At 30.5% G+C, this 26,738-nt stretch overlaps 2 protein-coding genes and 1 long non-coding RNA gene across 3 annotated transcripts in view; 1 reads left to right on the top strand and 2 right to left on the bottom strand.

The window, feature by feature from the left end:
• The window catches only part of LOC143076802 (uncharacterized), a 493,545-nt gene that overhangs the window by 49,968 nt on the left and 416,839 nt on the right, over positions 1-26,738 (bottom strand). The gene's annotated exons all lie outside the window — the stretch shown is intronic.
• Positions 6,464-26,738, top strand: part of LOC143076936 (uncharacterized) — a 39,216-nt gene continuing 18,941 nt past the window's right edge. Inside the window, exon 1 of the mRNA XM_076252834.1 lies at positions 6,464-6,580. The gene's annotated coding sequence lies outside the window, so the exon portion shown is untranslated. The remainder of the gene's footprint in view (positions 6,581-26,738) is intronic.
• LOC143076801 (uncharacterized) lies at positions 18,730-23,975 on the bottom strand. The gene is made up of 3 exons (XR_012978794.1): positions 23,784-23,975; positions 19,614-19,678; positions 18,730-18,950 (listed from the first exon to the last, which is right to left on the bottom strand). It is a non-coding gene; the product is annotated as an uncharacterized LOC143076801 (long non-coding RNA).

The raw sequence follows: 26,738 nt of genomic DNA, 5'->3' as shown, positions 1-26,738 counted from the left end.
CATCACACGGTATAGCTGACTTATATAAATCCTGAAACCAAATTTCAGAAATCCTTGTATTGTAGTTCCTGAGAAAAATGTGACGAAAATTTTCAACTTGGCTATCATGTGTAAAATCAGACAAGTGTTCGGTAAACAGGAAGTTGTCAAGTGATGAATCTGAAAACGCATCACACGGTATGGCTGACATATATAAATGATGATACCAAATTACAGAAAGGGTGGATGTGTAGTTCCTGAGAAAAATGTGACGAAAGTTTCATGGGACGGACTGACTGACTGACTGACTGACTGACTGACGGACGGACTGATGGACGGACTGATGGACGGACGGACTGACAGACAGAGGTAAAACAGTATCCCCCCCTTTTTTAAAGCGGGGGTATAATTACAGCCGTAAAATATGATAAAACACTTAATATTCTATATCAACATGAGCAGCCGTACACCTGAATTACATACTACTTTCGAAAATTACACATTTCACTAAAGATCTCGACCGATTATAATTTTCTATTTCAAATTCAAGATGGAGGAAGACACCTTAATTTGTGACACTAACAATTAAAAAATATAAATGATTTGCATAATTGCATTGAGGTATTTACAGGTACTGGTTCTTCATTTAAGTTTTTAAACATAACATGATTTATGCATGACGAATAATATATATATGTATGTATATGAACAGTTCAATCTTTTAAGTATTGATAAACAAACTTATACCCACAAAATATATGTATTTGACTTTTGGGACTTGAAGGATTTGGAAGGACACAATCCTAATTTTTTATTTTCACATTATGTATACAGATATAAATTAACATTTCAAATCAGCGTAACAATACGCATAGTTACACAATAGCATAATTTAGAAATAATTATCAAAACGTATATTGTAGAGATAATGTGCCGATCTGTATAGATATCACGAAAAAATCACCACTGGGATGGGTCACCTAAAGTGTAAGGAAATCCTTCTCTACATATGTCACGTCTTATTGCTCATGCAAATACAAACCTGGTCATAAGTCTAGTTTCGCAGGTCATACCCCGAAAAAAAGGGCGGCGGGTGGGGCATTTTGGTTACAACGATTGGACCATATCCGTCGTCATCTTTGATTGATATTCCGTAACAAACAAATAAGGATGGCGTTCGTTAAACTTTACAAGGAATGATTTCATCTTCAACACTAGGTTTAATAGTTCATATCTTATCTGCAGCAGCCCTCAATCAAGGGATCATGATAGGAAACAGAAGCTTAAGAATAGTGTTTCAACTCCATTTGCGAGAGCTGCCAGAAGGTTGCTACATAGAAATAGATTATTGATTGTCGGTTGCTTAACTACCAGTTGTAAATATTTCATGCATATTTCGGATGAGAATAAAATAGCAATGAATTCAATAAGTAGGTCCTGTAATAAAAGTTGTCCGGATTTGGGGCCTTAAAAATTCATGCAGACTACCACTGGAAAATGAAGGTATTTTGAATAGGAACAAAAATTGTCACTTGCTGTGTCCTTGTAACCTTGGCAAATGTTTTACTGCCGGTTAGAAGAAAACCTTTAGTGACCATATTTCTATTCTACAGTCATCCTTAGGATCATAGAAATGGAAATAAGGAAAGCTGACATCCTCTCTTTTGTTGGTAGTTTTTGTTTTCAACTGACCATCATTTTTAATTCTTAAATGTTAGTCAAGATATGATGCAAACTTAATATTTTTACTTTAGTTTTATATCAAGTCCGATCTGATTCTTGCAATCAACATAGTCGTCAAAAAATTAGAATTTTGTTAGTGAAAAGACATAACCTATATGACGGAAAGGTAAGCTAAAACCTAAAAAGTTCCTATATGAATGAGGGAACACGTCAGCAAGAAGAGGAATACAGTGAGTGCCCATGAAAATGACGGTTGTTTGTTAGAAAACACGTCCTCGAAACGTAAAAAATATGCCGTCAATCGAGAAATCAAGCATCTTGATAATGTCAGTTTCAGTGAATTGTTAGTTCAATCTAGGCCTTGCGGTCATAAAACTTTCGAGCAAGATTTTTGTACTCAGACTCGAGAATCAACCAATCAAAATGCTGGATTTCAGGTTTCGAGCATGATATGTGTGCTCAAAGCACTGAGAAAAGTTTTATGACTTCAACCCCAGAGTGATTTTTATCACAGTTCAATTTATCAGTACCGCAGACAAGATACCTGAGTCTACGTTGACCATTCTTTATCTATAGAACAAAGTAGAATCACCCCTATCAAATTGTTTTTTAGTTGTGGAATGGTTATCATTTGTGTAAAGAGTAAAAAGTCAAAAGTTTCATACATCTCAAATCGCAAGATAAAAGAGTTTTAGATTTAATGTACTCTAACAGATCTTTCGGATTTTTTGGACTCCACATTTTATATGTAGTTCATCCATTCATTTGAAGCCGTGCTCTAATTGTAGATAAAATTGCTGTTAATAATTTAGAAAGAACTTTCGTGGATCACTTTGAAGACAAAGGAATGTAGTGATGTATGTAAGGACATGTTATTTAGGTATTCACTTCAGTAAAGGAAGTTGGTTGATTTATCACTGAAACATAGAACGGACCAGTAATTATCCAGGTTGAACTTTTCGTATTTATACAGCTATAACAGTTGTTTTTAATAACGTATACACATGGTCCTTTGACACATTAAATGTGAATTAGTTTAAAACGTTATGAGAAAAAAAAAATTGTCAATTGATTGTTTAACACTACTAACTACATATCAATAACGTTTATTGTTATTTACTTGCATTGTTTTAATTTTTTAAAATGATTCGTTGGTCTTTGTTACATAGAAAATGTTATGATTTGTGTTAAAAAAAATCCCTGCAGTAACAGATACTCATAAACCCCATTTACGAGTTGGTTGACCGTTATCGGATAAGTTCCTTATGTCGTACCTACAATACCCTTTCCCTTTTCACAAATGTGACATATCGAGTTAGACTATTTACCGGATTTGTAGTAACATAAGCAACACGACGGGTACCGCATGTGGAACAGGATACCCTTACCCACCCGGAGCACTTGAGATCACCCCAGTTTTTGGTGAGGTTCGTGTTGCTTTGTCTTTAGTATTCTATGTTGTCCCTTTTGTACTATTATTTTTCTGTTTGTCTTTTTATTATAAGCCATGTCGTTGTTAGTTTTTATTCTATCTATGAGTTTGAGTTCCCTCTGGTATCTTTCGCCCTCTTTTATTGCAGTTAAAAAGTTACATCTACAAGTCACATTGAACTAGTATAAAATGTAAACACGATAGGTAGAGATCGAAGAAATATTACCAGAAAAAAATCATGTCTTTTGTAATAAATACTTTTAAATTTTTCGGTGTGCAACTAAATGATGAAAAATATTTCTGTTTGTATTATGCCCATTCGTGTTCCATAAAGTAAGTCCCCTTGGTGAAATGGCTGCGGTAAAATTGTTTTTTTTTTTATATATGTAAAGCAAAAAATATAATCGATCTTATTGTATGTGTTTAAAAAAAAATGGACACATCTAAACGGAGGTTTTCTTTTATTTGTTTAATACCTATAGTTTGTACTTGAAAGCTTTGTTTGTTTTCAATATATAATCTTTAAATCGTATATAGGTCAGTGTATGTAAAGTGCGAATCCTTTAATACCATGTTCACTGTATATGTCATGCATTTCTGATGTCGAATGATAAATAAAAAGACGAAAAAGTTATGATTTTGGAACAAGATAATAAATATGATATCAAATAGGTTGTTTTAATACACTTGAGATAAAGTACAACATATCTAAGAGATACAAAAGAGTTTATATTGCACATACACCGATCAATGTGTTCAATCTTTACTAGAATAGGCAAACATCAAGAATTTTACTAACAGAGTGTGCAAGAGATGTATAAGCAGTAGTTAAGTTTCATATGCAGAAAACTATACCTTTAACATAATTATTAATGCTGTATAACAGGTTGTGTTATTCAACTTGTTTAAATCTCATTGAATTTCACTGTGCTGTTTACGTTATGCGATTCATTTTTACTGTCAAATAATGATACTAGACTCGTTTTCACTGTAGGGTGAATCATTTCTATTGCATTTTTGCATTTTTGCTTTCTTAATTTCTGGATTTCTGGATTTATCGATTTTCCTATTTTCCGATTCTTTATTTCTCTATTTCTATTTCTTTATTTCTCGGTTGCCTTTCTGTAAATATTGACAATGCAATTTCCCATAGGAACTCCTTTTACGGCTAAAACTGTACCACTCTTACTCTGAAGTTTTTTTTTTATCTTAGAATTGAAAATGCTTATGCACTACCCGTGTTTTCAAAGGTCAAAATATAGGGTAAGGCATATTTTCAACGTTTATATGCCCTAAACTTCTTGAAGTTAAAACTAACACTACTTTTCTTAACTACCCTTACCTCGAATGAAGGGATACCAACTTACAAGTGTACCACATATTTCAATATAAACAATACGCACATATTTATTTACTGGTATCAATCCCAATTTATGTCTCCTTGAGATGGAACACAGAGAGCATACCTGGGACTCAGTATGTAAACAAAATTATTTTGCTATGAATATTCTAGATCTCCCCAAAAGAGGAGGCGTTGTTTGAGAAACAGCTGTATTTACAGCTGTTTCTAGCAATTTGGAATATCTAGTACATATTCAGGATAGAACACACTCTTGTAAGTTTTGTTGATATATTTTTGAATTTGTAGCTTGTATTTTTTATGCCGTGGTGACACAAAAGTAGATTTAGGTGTTACGGCTTACTTTTGGGTTATCGACAGGACACAAACGCCCCATACATAACATTCAGGAAGGATTTCTGAGTTTCAATGACTGCGAAGAGTAAGTATAAGCACCTCTTAACAATTTAACATACAAACAAATATAAATGCAGATATTATGAACTAATTTTGTATTCAGGGCTTTAAGTAAATTGTGCACACTGTAAACTGTGAATTTATGCTGAGTCATCATATTTAAAGTCCAGGATTCTATCAATCTTCATGAAATATTTATAAAACTTCATATTTGAGTTATTTTCTTTTTAATTCTGTATGATAAAGTAAATTTGGTGAAGTTCTGAATGTTCTCTTTTTTCACCCAATATAATACGCAAAGTTAGCAATGTCAAAAAGTTTTAGTAGTTTCAAAGGTTTGCTAAAAAAATTAAAGATAGGTATTCCAATATAACAAGTATAAACAGCTACATAAATTATGTCCTAAATGTTTTACTTACGAATGGAATAGAACTATGACGAAAACACGCAAAAAACTACAGAAAAAAAATCTATAAACGGTACACAACACACGTCGCCCGAAATCAACCATACATTGGTTAAACCCGTGTATATTCCAGTAAGCATCCATGTCTTGCTGCTTTCATTTCAAATTGTAAATATTGTCGATAAAAGACCATTTTCTGTTGTTAAATGTTGAACTATATAAAACAACAATGAAAATGCATTGCACCTCTTAGAATTTCATATCAGAAATGATCCCAGTAATTGTTTAAATGATTCGAATTTAGTTTTCAATATTATAGATTCAGCTGATTTTAGTACTTTTTTGGACTTTAATCCTGTTATTATACATTAATAAGTTAAGTTCTTATGAAATTGTGTTCAAACATACTCTCAAATCAATTACAAGTATTTGTTTTTTCAAAAAGAAAACAAACGCAGTTTTTTCCATCATCATTTATTATACAATAGACAAACTCTCATTCGACAGTGAAAATGAAGTACCTTGATTCGCACGTCTTATTACACTGTTCATCAACATTTCAGAGATCGATCTAACCGCACAAATTTTCATTCGGTATTCATTAATTTAATTTTGTAATTTTATGTATTATTTAACGTTTGCTTAAAGAGTCGGAGAGGACCAGACAGCTTATAATGCAATATTATTTTTACATAATACAACGCTACAATTTTTTGCACAAACGGAAAAGAGATTACGCAGTCGTGTAGATATACCTCTAAATAGGAGAAATTGAATACAATGTGACAGAAAAATAATAAATATAGTTGACAACAATTCTGTTGACAAGGTGGTCATGTCTATCTGTATAAACATTATATAAATAGAGCATTATTTCTAAAAGTTTGTAGTGAATAAAGATGAAAATTGAAAGCTTCTCTCTTTGAAATGTCTATTATATGTTTAATTGGTGTTAAAAAAGTAATCCAAATACTAGTAGAAAATATTTCTTTTCGAAATCAGATTGACTTTCAGTGTTGTTTAAGTAGATGACGAGAGTCGATACAGCCCTTAACCTGTTCACACCACTCATGTTGTTACGGATAATGCAATTATAAAATACTAATATAAAGAAGACATTTTGAATATTAATCTTGGGTAGTTACCTACCTAGATAACTAGATTGTGTATACAATAAACGATACCTTTGTAACCAGGTTATCATTTATTAGATATGTGTTAATTCTCTTATCTCTTTCTGCATAATGAAGAGGAAAGCACGAACATGAATTTTATTTGTATTCATACAGCTGTTACATTTGTTTTGGATACCGTTTAACTAAAGGTAATAGTAAAAAATAATTAAATCAAAATATGTACTATTATATGTTTTTTAGTTGATAACGTAGCTTTACATAATGTAGGTCACGTTGAATATTAGTTAGTTCTCTGTTTTACTTTTTATACCGGTTAATAAATGAAATGAGCCCTTAAATTGGTCTTTATACGACATTTTAATATTCAATCTGAACATGGAAAATACTTTCGTATATTATTATGTTTAATTTTGTATACCTTTTTTGTTATTTTATTTGCTTAAAAAAACAGAGAATGAGACAGCAACAAATAAATTCTTTTTTTTATATAATAAATCAATAAAGTATTTCTCAAAAGGTTAAGAGATGGCGCAGTATGGCAGTCATACGTTTTGATATACACCTAAATTGGAATAACTAAATATTGTGACCGAATAAATCCAAACACTAGATAAAATAAGATATAGTTATATGCACTAGGTGGTCACGTTTCTATTAGGTAATAACATTTATATGGATAATACAACGATAAATGCTTTTGATAATGTTGTATGAAGTATTTCAGCTATTAATAACCCTCTGTTATCATAACATTATTAGATGACAAGAAACGCACTGAAAATACAATGGATAGAACTGATACACAAGATGTGTGTTACGCCTACATTGTATACATTGCAATCGAAAGAAAAAAGTTGTAAGACCAAATCAAATATTTAATTATAAAAACGTTTTACAAAAAAAAAGCTAAGGATAGCAATATATAGGAATATCAAGATTATTCATGCTGACTCAAAAGTGCTGACAGTGGGCGGGCTTGAGATAATGGAAAGTGCTTTCTTCGTAATGTTACTTATATCATATTTTTTAATTTGAATGATAAAGTAGGCATTGCCCTTTTTTGTTCGCTATATGTTAAAAAGATAAATAAATTGAATAACACAGAGTGTCGATAAGCGCAGAAAATATATATGAAAAATAAAGATAATTCCCTTTTAGCTTTTATTGTCTGAGCTATCAAGAAAAGATAATTATTATGATTGCTATTGGTATTATTATCTTTAAAGCATGAATATATCCTAAGTGCCATAACAAACGTAGAAAATGCTACATACTAGCCAAAACAATCGTTATATCTGCAGCAAAAGCTGTCTGTTCTGAGATTCCTTGACATCTGTAAATTCCTTCATCAGATTTGGTAAAATTGTGAATCGCAAGGTTATATTCACCCAAACTGTGATTGCCCATTACTGAAAGTTTATGTTGTTGGTCTTTGGTCATGATCTGATTGTTACTGCTTATTAACTTCAATTGTCTTCCTTTCATCCAAATTAACGGAAAATTATCAGACTGGTATGGACACTGCAGGATTGCTGTTGAACCTTCCTTGAAATACTTTTGTATGGCATAACATTGTTGAAAACAAACTAGAAATTATCATAAAAAAATAAGTAAAAACAGTGATTTTAATAAAACATTATAACGAAGATACATACAAAGGAGTAGGTACGGTAATGGCCGATTTTGTCCTCAATTTCAGGTTCATCTTGCGAAAGATTTTGGACACATTTTAAAGACTTAAGTGTCTGTTTCAATTGCTTTTATTAGTTTTTGTGAAAGATTTTAACCGATTTAGTCATTAAAAACGGTCCTATTCAAGCATAAATATGAAAAATCTATCAAATATGCAAAAATAAGGTCACTTTTCAGATGTTTTTTGTCAAAAATGAAAGTGGCCGCATCCGTGTTCATCCTCAACCTTTATAAATGTTATGTATTATCATCAAATACAAATTACATTTCCATATTATGTATAAATACGAATGCGGCCACTTTCATTTAAGACGGAAACCGTCTTAATTTAACTAAAATGCTAAAATTGTGAAGATTTCAGTAATTTAACATGACTTAATGATGCAAGTACCCGATATATGTACATTGCATCGTCAAAATCAGCCAATATTTATGTAGCAGACGCATTCTACTTTCCAATAAAAAGCTAAAAGATTACAATTCCACAATTTGGTAAAACTGCTATATTTTGGGGCCAAAAAGGGGTCTTACTGAACCTACTCCTTTATAATTAGACAGAACTTTTTTTTATGTTTAACTCGCGTAATAAGTTATCCTGATTATAAAATGAATATCAATGTATAAACAAAAAAACAAAAAAAACAATGGAAAATGAGAAAATCGCAAGAAATCCCTAAAGAGATTAAACCCTGGTGCGTAGACACAGTAGTTTTGCTACGCGTTTCTTGGCATTGTTATTGTCAATAAGTAAAATGTCATAATCGGGAAAGGACACTATCAGTTCATCTACTGATCGGGTGACAAGTATGGTATCTTAAGATCTAAAACCGCCAATTTGATCGCTAGGACACAAGAACATCGCACCGGTTTAACAAATCGTATTGATGTTATTTATACGTATGTACAGACAGAAGATGTTAATCGCGGTTAATCTTTTTTTCCTTCATCGCTCTATATTTTTTTATTTGCACAACCCTCTATATAAACGAGAGTAACTTTATGTTTTGTGAAATATTTACGCCATATGATGAGGCAGATAATATTGCTTAGAAATGCGCCGTTTCAGAAATTAATGCATCCTGGGTAATATTTCCAACAGCGAACATCAAAACTTTGTGATGGTTTAAACGTTCTAAACAATGGAAAATCAACCAATAACGTAACGTTATTTTGATTTTGGTGTACGAACAATGAGATTACCCATAGTCCTTTAGATTATGAAACGGCGTATTATGAAGTTTGTTTTAGAATCGATTTTGAAATCTTTCATCTGTCTGTCTCAAAATCACAGGTGCACAATAAAGACCCTTTAGAACACCTGACTGTTTGTTAAGTATAATTTTGAAATTAACAAGACATATTTTAACACTTTGCGGGACTTTTGGGATCTATTGTTAGCAACTCGGATGCAAAATTAACATGCATGATATAACATTAGGATATTATGTTGATAAGAGTAATACACATATGATTGTTCATAAGTTCATGATAAATAAAGATTATAACCATTCATATCAGAACTTTATACAACATTATATATAGTAATAAATATAGTAATATATTGATGGATTAGAAATCAAGCTTAACCATTTGATTAAATTATCGATTGAAGCCTCTAAACATATGTTACATTCCATAACGTGAAAACCTTATTGCAGTTTAGAAGAAAAAAAAATCAAATGATTTAGCTCTAAACAAAATATTCTTAAGACATTTGAAAAGCAGTAGGTGCGTAGTTATAGGTATTTGTTTTGTAACTGGTTTGATTCTAGCACCACTGAGGAGTCTTATGTAGACCAGGTGTTCCAATTTAAAAGCATTGTATCTTTGATGATATTTTTCAAATATTTTGAGTGACACAAACAGGAGTCGGTTGAGGTGTTGTAACTTGCATATGTGATATTAAATTTGTGCATAGTAATTAAATATGGTCTTATTTGAATTTTATTGACATAAGTATTTGATGAATGAAGATGAAGAAAAACAAATATTCCTAAACTTTGTAGTGTCACTGAATTTATCCCTTACAAGAATAGATCACCTCCGTCAAATGGCATGACCGAATTCGAATTCATCTTGATAATATGAATATTCAGATGATCTTAATTTTAATGTAAAACACAGATTGTAGTTGTGAAACGTGAATTCATAAATCAACAAACATTTAAACAAAACAGACCACCATTCAGATTTCTATCGGCAATTATTTTTTGAAAGTTATACAAATGACCAAATATTGAGGCTCAATTTTCTTTACGCACTGGATATAACCAGTTGAAATCCCCCCCCCCCCCCCAAAAAAAAACCAAAAACAAACAAACAAAAAAAACCCGACGTTTCATTTTCTGCTTTCGCCTCGCAAAGTGGCGGCCATCGAAATGCAGCAAAGGTTCATAACTCACTGCAGGTTCGAGGCGACTGCAAACAATTGTACGAATAGCAGAGAGATTCTAGCAAAAGTATTCGGTAACTGTTCAGCAATATACTTATCAAAGATACCGGTATTTAAATTTAATAATAACGCCAGACGCTGGTTTTGTCTACATCAGACTCATCAGTGACGCGTGAATAAAAAAAATGATAAACATGCAAAAAAAGTATGAAGTTGAAGATCATTGAGGACCAAAAACTTCTAAAAGTAAGGTAATCTATTCCTGAGGTAGAAAAACCTTAGTATTTCAATACAAGTGAACACTTAAAACCATTAAAGATACTACACCAATAATAATGTAGACCATAACACGCAGTTCTTCTAAATAACATTTATCAGTGGGACTTGAATCAAAATCGTTTGAAGGCAAATTCAAAAACGTAGTTTTGTTCTGATTAATTTAATATTTTGTAACAGTGGATTTGCAATGAATTAACATTATCAATGTTATTTCAAAGTTTTTTTGTTGAGGCTCTGAATGATAATCAGATCAAAATGACCGTTTTAGATAAAAAGCATTATCAATCTAGTTTTATCAAATGCATTTTTTAGAGACAAAAAGAATGATAAAGATACCAATAAAACAATCTTTATTCATATATAAAGTATGATTTATCTAGTTAAAAGAATTTCTATTCAGAGAACAAATATGGTGAATATTTTTAAATCAAACTTAATTCAGAAAGAAAGACTAATTTGTTTCCTAGAGGGAAATGATCAGTATAGTTAAAACAAATGCATCTTTATGCAAAGATAATGAATGCTGAATACTGTTTATTAAATCTTTATTCAGAGAGAAGAATGATGCATCTAGCGAAACGAATCTTCAGTAAGAGAAACATAATGACAAATCTCATTCAATTATTCTTTATGTAGAGAGAAAAAATCCAGTAAGATGCATCATTATTTTCAGATAGTTGACATTCTATGATAATTAAAAATCAGTGTTAACTTCTACTTATATTGTATTTGTGTTAGATTATATTTACATTACTTGTATTAGTAAAGTGTTTATAATGTTAAATATACACCTTTTGTAATACATAGTACATGTAGTAGTGGACGTCCTGTTTACTTACAATAGTTTGAGATCAGTACAGTCATAATAACTAAGACTATGGATGACATGTTAACTATAATCTAATGTTTTTCTCTGTTTGTCAGCACATTATCTGTTATCCATAGTTCTAAACTGAAAATATAGTATCTATAAAAATGAAAATCTAATTTTCGAGAAAGAAATTGAAGATCGTTTAACACTACATTTATAAATAAATAACTGAAAGTTACTATTGGCGTACATTCATAGGTTTTGGGTCAGTGTAACACTTATATCTTGAGAGTTTTTGGATATAAAATTCACACACAAAAATGTCAGATTGGGGTATTTTACAGACCCCCTGGTGCTAATGTGCACTACTGGGATGTAACAAATGTGTCCATAAAAAATACTTTCAATTCGGGTATTTATCAAAAAGCAGAAATGGCGATTTCAACGACAATTTTTTGAATTTTCGAAAAAATCAAATATAAGTTTGCAAAAAAAAAAAAAAAAAATTTTAGTAGGAAGATTTGGAACTACAATCACGCAGACTTGATCAAAGTGAAGTCAATTGGAATACATTCATTAATAATAATGACGTAAATGATGCCTTGAAAAATATTAAAGAAACTATATTTAAAAATAGCAGCAAAACATATACCTTGTAAAATAACAAGATCAGATCTCAAGACCCGCTATGGCTAACTGGTCATATAATAAAACTAATTCGGCGCCGAAAAAAGACTTCATACCAAGGCAAAAAAAAATATACTCTTGATTCTTGGTGGAAATATCGATATGTTAGGAATCAGTGCAAAAATTTTATCAAAACAGCTAAACTTGACTTTTTCAACAAACAGGTAAATATATTGAAAAATCCAGAAACAAATGTTAAGAACTAGTTGAAGCTTTTGAGAAATCTATCTGGACACCCTTTGAAAGTGTCAAATTACTCCCCTTAGTTAGTTTAAAATTTATATAGAGAAGACGATAATGAAAATTTAATCCCTTCTTTTGTAAGCAAGCGACCGTGGATGATTCTAAAGTCTTTTCCTAATACCCCCTGTCCGATGATATACCAATCTTAATCAATATCATAATAACCGAAGAAGACGTGTTTGACACTTGTCTTCGTTAGATATCACTAAAGCGACGGATCCTTGTGAAATTAGTTGTAGGCTTATGAAGTACGCTGCTCGAGAGTTAAGTAGACCTTAGCTTAGGTTTTCAAAATATCTATGCGTTAAGCTGTTTATACCGAAAACTGGAAATTAGCAAGCTTTATACAGTTTTCAAAAGTGGTGATAGAGAACTGGTGTCAAACTATAGACTGCATTTCTGTAAATGATGACAATGCAATTTCCCATAGGAATTCTTTTTACGGCTCAAACTGTACCACTTTTACTATGAAGTTTTGAAAAAAACTTATCCTTGAATTGAAAGTTCATTTGCACCTCATTTTTTTCAAGGATCAAAATATAGGGCTGTGCGGCATATTTTCAACGATTATATGCCCTGAACTACTCAGAGTTTAAACTAACACTAATTTTCTTAACTACTCCGACCTCGAAATAAAGAAAGTTACCACAGATCTCAATAATAACAATATGCACCTGTAAATGTTCTGGTACCATTCCCAAGTTATGTCTCTGTGAGATGGAACACCAATAGCATAACTGGGAACCAGTATGTAAACAAAATTAATTTTCTATGAATAATCAAGATCTCCCCAAAAGAGGCGTGTTTTTACAGCGGTATTACAAAGTGCAACCTATATTTATCTATTATTAGTCAGAGTATGAAACGTTGTGTTTTAAGCATTTTGTCACCTTTTTGACAAAATATAGTATAAAAACAAATGCCCAGTCAAGTTTCATGTCTGGAGATTCTAAAATTAATGAATGAAGGTATAATTTATAAACTTTTAAAAGATGGTATAAGAGAAAACCTAGTAGAGGGGTTTATATGCTATTTGTCAAATTGGAAACGCAAAGTTGTTATTTCTGGTCAATCTTAAGATACCTTTGGTGTAAATGATTGCGTCCCCTTAGGGTTAATACTAGGCACCTTACTTGTCTTAGTATATATAAATGACATTGTAACGACAGACTGTAATATAAAACTATGTGCTTCCTTTCAATAGTAGTTGAAGACGAATATGCAGCAGCGAGCAAACTTAATTCTGATATGGAGACTATCAACAATTGGTCAATCCAATGGCTATTAAACTTTAATGCAAAACAGACTGAAGCTTTCACAATTTTCAAGATATCAATGAAACCCCAACACCACCCTTTTGTATATGAATTATGATATATTTTACAAGTAGAAAGCCAAAAACACCTTGGTTTAATCTTTTTTTGAGGATGGTTCGTAGCATGTACATGTCAATAAGATAACTGAAAAGATTACATCTAGATTAAATGTATTTCGTCCTTTAAAATTCAAATACAAACGAAAGTATGTACATCTATATATTGAAGTTTTATCAGACTTTTATTTGATTATACAGATATTATTTGGAACAGTGTTTCAGACTATTTAAGTGACAAAAAAGAAAATATGCAAGTTGAAGCGGCTATGATAGTTACTGGTAACCGGTGCGCTAGACCACACGACCACCTGGGCTTCATAAAAATGTTACCTTTTCACGTCAGTTTTAATCTAGCGTCGTACTACAGTACATGATATATAAGGCAAGGAGATGTTATTCTTACAGATCAGCTAAATTATCTATAGTAAAGGATCCTACAAATTAATGTAAGATACAGTCACATATATATATATATATATATATATATCCGATTCCCTAATAGATTACCATCTAGATTGGTCACTTCAACTGATTATATGTTTATCGTTGATATGAACTTTTAAAATTATTGCACACGGAACGTCTTTAAGGAGGCTCGAGGGTATAAAAATTTCAGAATAAAATCAAACATTTGTTTTTTATTACAAATTTTATTTCTTTTCTTTTGTTGTTGTTACTTCATCATATGGTACAAAAATTATTCAAAACAATCAATTCGTGTTGGCCCCAGATGACTTTCAAAATGTATACAAAATTGAAAAAGTTCCAAATTATCTCCCTTTGGTGGAAAAATGCCATTTTTTTGCTCTAAAATTGAAATAGCTTTTTCAACTCATCGGTGACCTATCTTTTTTAATATAATTTCCATATAAGCTGTACTTAAACTAATTTTTGTAAAATTTTAGCGATTTCTGTTATAAATTTCTTTTTTATATTTCGATATTACCTTTATTTCTCCTATTACTTCAACAGAAAAAATAATCTGTACAAAAATGTATGCTTCTTTCGAAGGCAGATTGTGAGCGCAAATGAACGGTGACCCCACTTTTTTATTTTATTTTTCTGTTAACTATAAGATAAAGTTCATTTATAGAAACATATAGAGAAATCCTATATAAATGATTTAGACCCGCGCAATTTTAAATTGATTTGATTTGATATATTTTGTCTTTTTATTTCAAACTAAGAATGATCATAATCAGAGCCATATTTTCTTAATTTTAAAAGACTTCCGTCTGAGAAATATTTATTTTGTAATCCAATTTTCACAGCTTACAACTGTCTACCTCTGGTTTTATTGTATGCAATAACTTTTAAGTAACAGTATCTGTTCATTTCACTTTTTTTCGTTTCTTTTTGTTTTGTTTATCTAAAGTAACATATTCAAAAATGATATAAAGAATTTTAAAATATTAATTATTTAGTTAACATTTCAAATTTTTTTTAAAAATTCAAACATCAATTTGGAATTTTGATATTTGAATACTTTGATAAAAATTACAAAAATCTAAAGAAATATTGATTTTTGTTGCTAAACTACCGATAAGATATAGATGCATCATAATTAGGTAAACAAAAACACTCTTCATAAATACAATCTATCAAAATAAAGATTAGTCATCACAAACGTAAAAGATTACCTTAAGTCTATATCTGGATCATAAAATCTGTAGATGTGGTAAAATTAACTACGTAAAAGCATATTTTATTCAATATTTACGACCATGTTTTTTGAGAATTCACAAATTATCAAACCGATGAACATTAACCCTTGTCTACAAACAATAAAAACAAGGAACAGGGAAATAATTGATCTTGTTCGTTAATAAGTATTTACTTCCTCTCAAAAGAAGTATATTTGATATTCGATGTCGTCATGTAGGACAGGAAAACTACATGTGAATCGGAACCATCAATTGTTCACATTATTTTACTAATGTGCTTTTTTTATAGGAGAAACTATCTCATATGTTAATTTGGTATTAAATGTTAATGTCAAAATATCTTCTGATTTTAATTCGGGAGGAAATGAAAATAAAAAGAAAGAAGACGACTTATTGAATTTCGTTGGAAAGTTTCATTTGGCCAAACAAAAAAAGAAAACAGCAAATTAAAATTGGAAAACCACTAAGTAATACTCTAGCATGTTAGGGATGCAATCAATTAGCTGTATCAAAGCATAAAAGATAAACATGGTTCTTTAATATTTAGTTCATCAGACCGAAGGACTGTATATGATGTTCAATAAACTGGTGTCCTTCATCTTTTATAAATCAACGAAACCAATGTGGATGCAATTTCACAAGATCAACTTGTGTGGTATCTACTAGTATATGTTATTATTTAACAATTTCATTGTGGTTATTAAATAACACACATTACAACCTTGGCTAAAATAAAACGACAGGATGAAATAAAAATATACAAATTCTTATGCGCTTTTCTTGATTTATCTTCATCAGGAATTATCTGACAAATATAAATAGAAGTTTTACATCTTACAAATGTTAATAGATACATAAACTTTGAAAAAACAAAACTGTTCAGAATGTCAATGTCTGTATACTTGTTACAACATTATAACATGTATAAGACGAATTATAATATAACATTTTTTTCAATTTTGACAATTAACTTTAAAACTATAAAAACTCGAAAAACCTTAAAAAATGAATGTAATAAACAGCAAATAAAGACATTATGGTAATAAGCTATGCAAGATATATATTTTTTTAAATGAGACAACGAATTGACGCCTCATTGAGATTACCATCAGCCCATCGGTTAGTGCTTTTACACCAACATGATTCAATTGTCTCTTGTAAATTAAAAAAAAAGATTGTATGGAAGAGAAGTGCCAATAAGTGCCATCGTCCCCTTTTTTTCACCACAAAATATTTTTCCTCAGTTATACAATGTATCCTCATAACAATATTTGTTGTTATACATAATTAGAAAAACAAATCTAATTGAAAAAAAACATGTTTCTTGAGGTCACGAAAAATTTCATTACCTTTGTAACTGGTACAAAAACATTCATATTTTCAAGAGCGTGTGTCAAACATTTCTTTAATTTGCAGAGAGAAATATTAAAGAATGGGTATATAGAACTATAATGTTGGCACATTCCTGTGAAAGGTATAAATTTTACAGGCGACACTGTTTCGGTTTTTTTCACATGCGAAATAGTAGTCATTCCAAACGGAATATATAAAGTTTCCTTGACATTATTTTTGGAGTATTTTTCATCAGTATACTCTTAAAAAGAAAGGTCTAACAGTCAGGGGTTAAAAATTTTTGTTACAGCTAACTAGCCCAGGACTTATTGGCAGCAGGACTTTACTAGCCCTGTTGGAAGAACTGCTAGTCCATCAAAACTGACCTTCTAGCCCTAGTATGCCTTAAAAATCAAGAGTTTGCTGCATAATACAAAGTGGGTGTCCTTTGTTTTGAAGGGGACATTATACACTGTATTTGATAATTTTTGTTGATCTGTTATTTATTGTTTTGGTGCTTAACCTAACTCAGTTGTTCCCACATTCAAAGCAGACTTTTTATTGGCGTTCTTGGGGCAACTAACGGCAATATTCACAGAGCATTGTCTGGTTTTCTTTTCATCAGCAACAGCCAACCTTGCCAGGGGAATCATTGTGTCCCAGTTCTGCCAACTTTTCAGGAAGTGAATGCTTGATTTTTTTTGCTAAATTGTAAAGATCAAAGAGAAAAAACAATAGATCAAAGGAAAATGCCGCCAAATAAGCATGAAAATGTGTGAGTCTCGCGCTAAAGACTTGACAGCCCTGCTTTCCTGGACACTATTTTTTTTTTCGCGGCTTTTCCTGTCGTATTTAGCATTTTTGGGGGATGAATTTTCAGCCTCGTTACTCTCTTCATCTACCGTTTTTCGTTGAAACTGACGAAGTTCCTGGGGTTCCCGTACTAAAATATTAAGAAATATTTTGTTGCATGGTTTCGTGTTCAAGAGCTGTGCAACAAGACAGGTCAATACCAATCAATACATCATACCCCCAAATTCCGTTAATTGGAAATCTCGGCACGATAAGCAATGTACAATACCCCAAGCTATGGTATGAGAAATTGATATTTAAAGTACGAGAATTGCAATCAACACATGATACCAGGCCACCCAGACATGCCAGAGTTATTTGTTCTATTTTTAAAATATGTACAAACCAGTTCAAATTCTTGGAATCCCGGATGACTTAATTGAATTGAAATGGCTTACATAGAATAGTGATAAAGGGATTTTTCACTTTCCATTTTGGAAACGTCAAGAATTTTTTGTTACTAGTCCGTCGGGCATATCGGATTACACATTTTAATTGCCCGAGGCGTAAATGATCTAGTCCCGGGCGTGGGGCTAGTGGAATTTTTAACCCCTGACAGTTTAAGAATTTAACAAATCACGTAGCAATTATGTTATTAAGTTTAACTAATATAATACAACACAGAGGCACATGATGTCGTTGAAATACGTAGTGAACGCATGTTATGTTAAACAGTAACGGGTACCAGCTATGCACTTGCAGCTTTGAAACAGCTTTTAGAAACTTTTTCATCAATGCAGAAATTTAAAAAAATCCAGCAAAGTCCCATACTATTTGTGTTTCACGTAATGAAAAAACAATTTATGCAAGTCACAAATCAGGAATCCCGTTCAACAACAAAAAATGAAAATAAACATGTCAATACGCCAGGAAAATCAACATCGGGACGTGCCATCGAAAAATCACCAGTGACACATACTGAGCAATTACACGATGGAACCCGCAATAATGCAAACAAAAGATCAAAAACCGCTTCCTATACGTCATGCCAAATAAAGACCAGAATACTATACAGACTTATTCTTTTTAATATAAAATCTAAAAAAAAACTACAAAAAAAAACCTCATGAATTTGTACATATCTATTTTAAGTTTTTTCATAAGTTTATATGTAAATTTCGATAGCATCTTCTCATACTGTTTGTTATCTTCCATAAAGATGAATACTCAAAGTCATTCAACTACTTGTCACTGGAATGGTCACACCATTCATCATCAAATAATATCAAACCTAAAAGAGAGAGAAAAATTCAATTTCAAACAAAGCTTAAAAGCAATACAAATTCAGTCTGATTTTGTTCATAATATTCATGACATGTACAGAATTTACTGTCTTTTTGTCATTTACTGTCAGCTCATTATTACAATAAATTGGAAAACAACTATTATTCACTATTGTAATATACCACAGAATTTATTTTCAATTAAACAGCTAACTTATGTTATTGTATATACCTGTCTATTTATTTTTTCAAACTGTTATTATTGTAAATTTTATTTTTCAAACTCTGAATGTAATTGCACATTGTATTGCATGTCAAAGTTTGTAAACAAAGTCACCATGATGACCCATATATTGACACATGAAATAATGTACATAATTTTTTGTACCATTAGAGAATGTTGTGCAACTATTGAATTGTTTAATTACTCTTTATTAAATGAACTGTTTAAATGTCATTTAAACGAATGCTTAAATAGCGAACTAATCTGTAAAAGGCCTACCACTTTTGTAAACATAAACAAGAATATCTCCGACATCCACGTTGTAGACTATACACATATATACCACGTGATCGTTTTCGATCTAGGTCAGAAACAGGTCATGTTACCTGTCTATAAAAATAGAATGGAAACTCCTCATTTTTCCGAAAATAATATAAAACAAACTTACCTATCGTATGAAAATTTGGAATAATCTTCACATTTGTTCTATTAACTGCAAAGGACTACAAAAGGCTGAAAAAAGAAAAAGACTAATAGAATGGTCAAAACAACAAAAATCTGATATCATATTAATGCAAGAAACTCACTTTGTAAATAATATGTCAACTCAATTAAAAAATGAATTTGAGGGACAAATTATATTAAGTAACGGAACAAGCAATTCACGAGGTGTTGCAATTTGGATAAAAAAAAACACTAAATTTGAAATTAATTGATAGTTTTGAAGATGAAGAAGGTAGATTTCTACTTGTAAATATAGAAGTAAATGACAACATATTAACTATAGTCAACTTATATGCACCTAATAACCCACACACTAGAAATAACTTTTTTAAGAACATTAAATTACTAGTGGATAAACACAGCATAGGACAAATAATCATGGGAGGTGATTTTAATGACATATTAGCTCAAATAGATTCAAAAAATTAATCTAAACAAACAAAAAATAAAAAACCAGTCTGTAACCTCAACAAATTAATCAAATCACTAAAAGTTATAGATGTTTGGAGAGAGAAAAACAAACATAAAACACAGTTCACTTGGTGTAGAAAAGATAGATCTGAAGCAACAAGAATTGACTATTTTTTAATAGGACCTGAAGTTTACAAAAACTCCACTTCATGCGACATAAGACCTATAGTTCTGCAACATACTGATCATAATTGTGTTTCATTAAAAATAGATATAAATAGAGGTCCTAAAGGCAGGGGATACTGGAAATTGAATAACAGTATATTAGATAATGAGGACTATGTGAAAACAATTTCTAATTTGATAACTAATTATAAAAATAAAAGTCTAAATTATCCCGATCTCGACCTACTATGGGATAACTTTAAAACTGAAGTAAGAGATATTTCAATTAATTATTGCAAATCTAAAGCTAAGGAAAAAAGAGATAATATAAACATTTTAGAAAAAGACTTACAAAGACTTAATATCCTAGCTGATACGGAAAACAATAATAGAACTAAAACAAGTTTATTGCAAACAATAGAATATACAGACGAAAAATTAGGAAAGCTTTACTATGAAAAAATAAAGGGTAACCAAATTAGAGCTAGAGCAAAATGGGTGGAAGAGCGTGAAAAAAAAATCAGCTTATTTTTTAGGTCTTGAGAAATCTAGACAAAGCAAAAAAACAATAACACAACTATATGATGAAAAAGGGGAGATAACTAGGGATCATGAAAAAATATTAAACCTTGAAGTAAAATATTATAAAGATTTATACACGTCAACAAATCCAAACTTACAAAAAAACACAAAATTATTTAAAGGATATTAAAAAACATAAAAAACTAAGTGAAAGTGAAAGTGATGCTTGCAAAGGAGAAATAACTGAAGAAGAATGTACAGAAGCTATATTCAAAATGAAACTAAACCGTGCCCCAGGATTAGATGGACTAAATGTTGAATTTTACAGAAAGTTTTGGGTAGAATTAAAAACTTTAATTGTATCAACATTTAACTATTGCTATACTAAAGGACAATTGTCCAACACACAAAAAATAGGCGTTATATCACTCATTTATAAAAAAAATGACCCATTGTCTCTTGATAATTATCGACCTTAACACTTTTAAATTATGATGTTAAACTTCTGGCATATGCCTTAGCGCAAAGACTTAAACCACTACTTCATAAACTGGTATATTCAGATCAAAAAGGATACATAAAAAATAGGTACATTGGTTTCCACATTAGACAGATTCAAGATGCTATTGAGTATTCAGAAAATCTCAAGATAGATGGAGCTGTTTTATTTTAAGATTTTAGCAAAGCTTTTGACTCTCTAGAGTTGATCTTTATGTATGAAACACTCAAAAAAATTGGTTTTAAAGAAAGTTTTTTAAAATGGATTCAACTAATGTATTCAGATATTAAGGGATGTACAACTAATAATGGCTGGGTTTCAAGTCGATTTAAAGCATTCCGTGGTATTAAACAAGGCTGTCCGCTGTCTTCGTTACTTTTTGTTCTTGCTGTAGAAATAATGGCTATAAAAATTAGAGAAAATAAAAATATTAAAGGACTAGAAATTAAGCTAGAAAGCAGCACTAATACCCTAAAAATATGTCAACTAGCAGACGATACTACTCTGTTCCTACATTCTAAACAGGACATTACAGCTGCATTAAATTTAATTGAAAGATTTGGTGACTTCTCTGGCCTTAAACTAAATAGAACTAACACTGAAGGAATATGGCTTGGCAAATTAAAGCACTGCAAAGAAAAATATGAAGATATCAATTGGAGTAATAAACCTATCAAAAGCTTGGGAATTTACTTTGGACATAATAAATCAGAATGTCAAAATCTTAATATTGAAAAACAAATATTGAAATGTGAAAAAATAATAGCAAATTGGAAGAAAAGAAAACTAAGTATATAAGGGAGAATAGTAGTAACTAAATCCGTAATTCTACCAAACTTAACATATATAGCATCAAATACTGTAATACCAAAAGATTCGCTACAGAAATTTAAAACCCTCATATACAATTTTATATGGAATGGTAAAAGAGATAAAATTAAAAGATCAAATCTTACAACAGAGTACAAAAAAAGGGGGACTTAAAATGATAGACATTAATATTTTTATAAAATCCATACACATAGGCTGGATAACAAAATTATTTAATACCGAAATGGACAATTGGACAGTTATACCAAGATTTTATTTAAATAAATTTGGTAATAACTTGATCATATTTTTAATGAATCTAAATGATCTAGATAAAACAATTTTCAAAAGTGTTCCAGAATTTTACCAAGAATTAATTAAAACTTGGATTAGTGTTAAAGGAGGTGGGTCATCATACCCACATGACTTTCTACAAATAAGAAAACAATTTATATGGGGAAATAATTTTATCAGACTAAATGGAAAATGTTTATTTTTTGAAGAGTGGGTAAAAAGCAATTTGTTTTTCATAAATGACATCATAGATGATAGAGGTCAAATTTCAGAAACATATATACTTTCTAAACTAAAAAATAAACAAGATTGGATCAGGCAGATATCCTGCATTAAAAAAGCAATACCAAATCAATGGCTTACCATAATAAATCAAGATAATTCAACTAAAACTAAAATTAATATTCATAAAACTATAAATAGCCTAAAAATCATGCTTAATAAAGAAATTAATTCTAAAATGAGTACAAAACAAATTTATAACATTATTATAAATGAAAACAAACCAGACAAACCTATAGGAGTTATAATGTGGGAGAAATTGTTTGCCAAAAACCTTTACTTCAAACTAGAAAATTGTTTCAACTTCATTTTTAACTACTTACCTGACAATAAACTGAAAATGTTTAGATGGAAATTAATTCACTATATACTTCCATGCAATGATTTATTAGTAAAATGGAAAATACTCACAGATAATAAATGTAATCATTGCAGTATAAAAGAAGATTATGAACATTTTTATTTTCTTGCAGTTACAACAGTGATTTTATATAAAAAATATTGAACCTTCTTAAATTTATAGGTTTCAATGAAAGCATTTTAATATGGAAAATCTTATAGTAGGATATAAAATAAATGATGAAGCTTACTATGAAATTAACTTCCTTTTGACTGTAATATTTTTTTCTATCTACAAATCATATTACATCTCTGACTCAAAGAGAACAAAAATAGATATCTTTAAAATATTCAAGGCAGAAATAAAATATATAGTTGAAGTCAATAATGTAATTAAAAAAAAAAAAACAGTAAATTGATCATAAAAACCCTAAACTACATAAATGATCATAAATAATAATATATATCCCTGAGGTCACATGACCCAAGTATTAAGTCACATGACTTAAGCATGTCAGGTGACAATAATGTACTTTTAACATCTATCACATGTTAAAAAAAAATGAAAATATATTATTCAATATTGTTTAATACACACTTTTTGTTGTCTTCTTCTTTTACTATTTTTTTTTTTGATTTTGACAACTTTGTGTTGTACACTCTGATGTTGTGTATAATCATGTTTACCTGGGTAGTTTAGATATATGATCTTAGTCTAAAATACCACAGTTTTCAAATAAGTTAAAACTTCGATTATGATTCAAAACATCACGAAAATTATGATCAACTTACCTTTCAAATTAGACAAATTGTCTAAGTATTATGAATTAAATTTATCCAAATCACAAAGATGATGATGGCAAATATAATGCACATTTATCTAATATTAAAAACCACTATCGGACGGAAGTGAAATTCTCCGGTAAACATGAAATCATTTAAAATATTGTAATATTGTAATGTAACATCAATTTACTTTTATTAGATATTATAATGTAACATCAATTTACTTTTATTAGATATTCTCCCTGGATACCTAATAACTAATATATCAGGGATACTTAGTGCAATGCTGTACACTAAGTAAATTGTTAACAGCAATAGAGTGCAATAAAATATATTATCCACGTTAAAAAAAAAAAAAAAAAAATGAAAAAATAAAAAAGAACGATAGGGCCATGGTTCTTCTTTAAACAATAAGCGTTGCAACAGGTGTCATATTGTTTTTAAAACTTCACAAGCATTAAGTGATATAAATGTTTTATTCAACCTCATGCAATAAATTAAAAGGCCATGAATGAAAAAACCTCTCGCCATTTTTTGTTCCAATTCTAATGAACAAGATTGTAATAAACAGTATCTGCAATACCGTTTATCACTTTCAAACTTAATCATACAAATTTGGATTGACTGCTTAAAGTATATACAAGAGCATATTTTATGACACAAACTGTGGTACGATGTCACTGAAAATAAATTGTCAGAACACGCGCCTAAAGTATCCAATGTACATATTAAACCATCGGTGATATTGATAATACTAATAAAAAAGACCCTTGTTTAAATATTTTTAACAACAAAGTAAGTTATTTAGATAGCAGCATATAATCTTTTTAAAGTTTGATGACTTTATTTAAAGCGTCTATCCTATTGAACATGATATAAAGGATAACACAGATACAGTAGCAGATAATTCTGTCTCATCTCTTGACTTACATCTCGACAATGACAATAAATGTTTGACAAAATAGACGGTTTCAGCTTCCACATTGTGAACTTTCCACTGGAACGAATAAGGTGTATATCGATTGTATTTAGTCCATATCGTTTATATCATAACTTTTCAGTATATTGTGTCTTCATCATTTGTTCGGTTCCAAATACCATCTGATTGAGATGACATAAGGGCTTTCTTCTGTACTGTCTGTCTCTTTTTATTTGTGTTAGATTTCGATTAATTTTTTTTACTTTTTTTTCTTTTAATCGTCTTTTAAATTAACTGAATTGTGCTTAACAAACATGATTTAGCAGCTATGAGGGTGCTCGCCATAATTGTCAACAGGAATGAAGGTGGTTTTTTTCAAGAATAATTGATACTTCATAATACACGATTCTTTTCTAACATGCATAAGAGACATATGCACGATAAAAGAGGCTAGAACAAATTATTAGCGTTGTATATTATTTAAGAAAATGTAGATTTACAATTGTTTATCAAAAGAATCACATATGTTAAAATGTAATACATTTTGAATATCTATATATGTACAGACATAGAACTGATGTGTTATCATGTAAAATGATGAAATAAGTTAATGTATATCGTATATATGTATACAAAACTTTTTTTTATTTATTATATTATGTACAGAAAACTCATCATATATACCAGGATTGCAATTTAGTACGCTATACACGCTTTTATTCCACAAAAGACTAATCTAAGACGCTCAATTCGACAAGGTGAAAAAAGGAAAAACACACTACGAAGATGAAGAGCATTGAGGACCTAAAATTCCTAAATGTTATACTAAACACATGTACTGGCCGGACCATCGAGTTTAACCAAGATTGCTGGGTTTAAGTAAAGATAAAACAATCAGAAGCTGACTTTTAATTCACTACCAATCCAAATGGTGAAAAACTGAAAATATAAATATAAATACAATTTTACAATGTGTTCAATGATAATTAAAGTCTACCAAAAATACGGATAAACAGTTCGTAGATATAAAGCTATAAATGTTATTTATAATAATAGATAGATGCATATTCTTACACACGTCGGGTTCTGTCTGGATTAAATTGTGAAATCGCAGATACGAACAGTTTGAACAGTTAAATGTTCATAGTTTCTTTATAACATAGGATAATTATATTTAAACAGTTCATCGCTGATGTAAAGACATAATTTGTAATGTTTTAAATGTAACTTACGCTGTGGTTAGCCACGAATTGTTCATTTGGACAACTTGTCCGCTGAATGTTCCTTACAGTTGTGCACACGCCCTGCCGAGCAGTTTTCGTCACTCAGAAGAGATGGGAGAGTAACACGGATTCCTACACTGTCCTGTATATAACTTCTAAAACTGGAACACATAAAGCGATGTACGCAATAAAACATTTTAAACAACTACAAATGATGATCACATGAAGAACTAATGATGAATGAATTCCAGAACAGCTAAGGTAGTCTATTCCTGTTGAAGAAAAGTTTTGTTAACAGATAATTTATAATCAATACAATATCAATGGTAATTCATGTCAACTACTGGCCTTATGATAACTTTGAGGAGAGAACTCCACCAGTAGTAGCATCAACTAAGTGGTTGTGAATAAATAAATATATATTAATAAATGACTGACAACTTATGTGCAATGTTTGTAGGACAAACAACCGGCATTCTTATGTGAACCGACTGTGTCCCTTTTCTTGATAAATTGATTTCTGTATCCCTATGAACCAGATTTTAGACAGAATTAACCCGATGTGATATATAAATACGGTCAACCGGATCTTATCCCATCGGTTGTAAAACTATTGCCAATGAAGGCATCCGTTTGTTTGGGCGGATGTTTAAATCCGGATCAACGTCAGGCTAGAATGGAAACAATAAGTATGATGCCTATTGTAAACAGAGTGAGAGAGAGCCGAGCTCTCTGAACGTTTAAGCAAACCCTTTTGTCGACTCTTTACGGAATGGTTAGCCTGTTTGAAAATAGTATACAAACTCCTGTTAAATATAC

The sequence above is a fragment of the Mytilus galloprovincialis genome, chromosome 5 (assembly GCF_965363235.1).
Source record: "Mytilus galloprovincialis chromosome 5, xbMytGall1.hap1.1, whole genome shotgun sequence".
NCBI classification, from domain to species: Eukaryota; Metazoa; Mollusca; class Bivalvia; order Mytilida; family Mytilidae; genus Mytilus; species Mytilus galloprovincialis.
The sequence above is the reverse complement of the archived record's forward strand: the minus strand, read 5'-3'. Positions and strand labels throughout refer to the sequence as shown.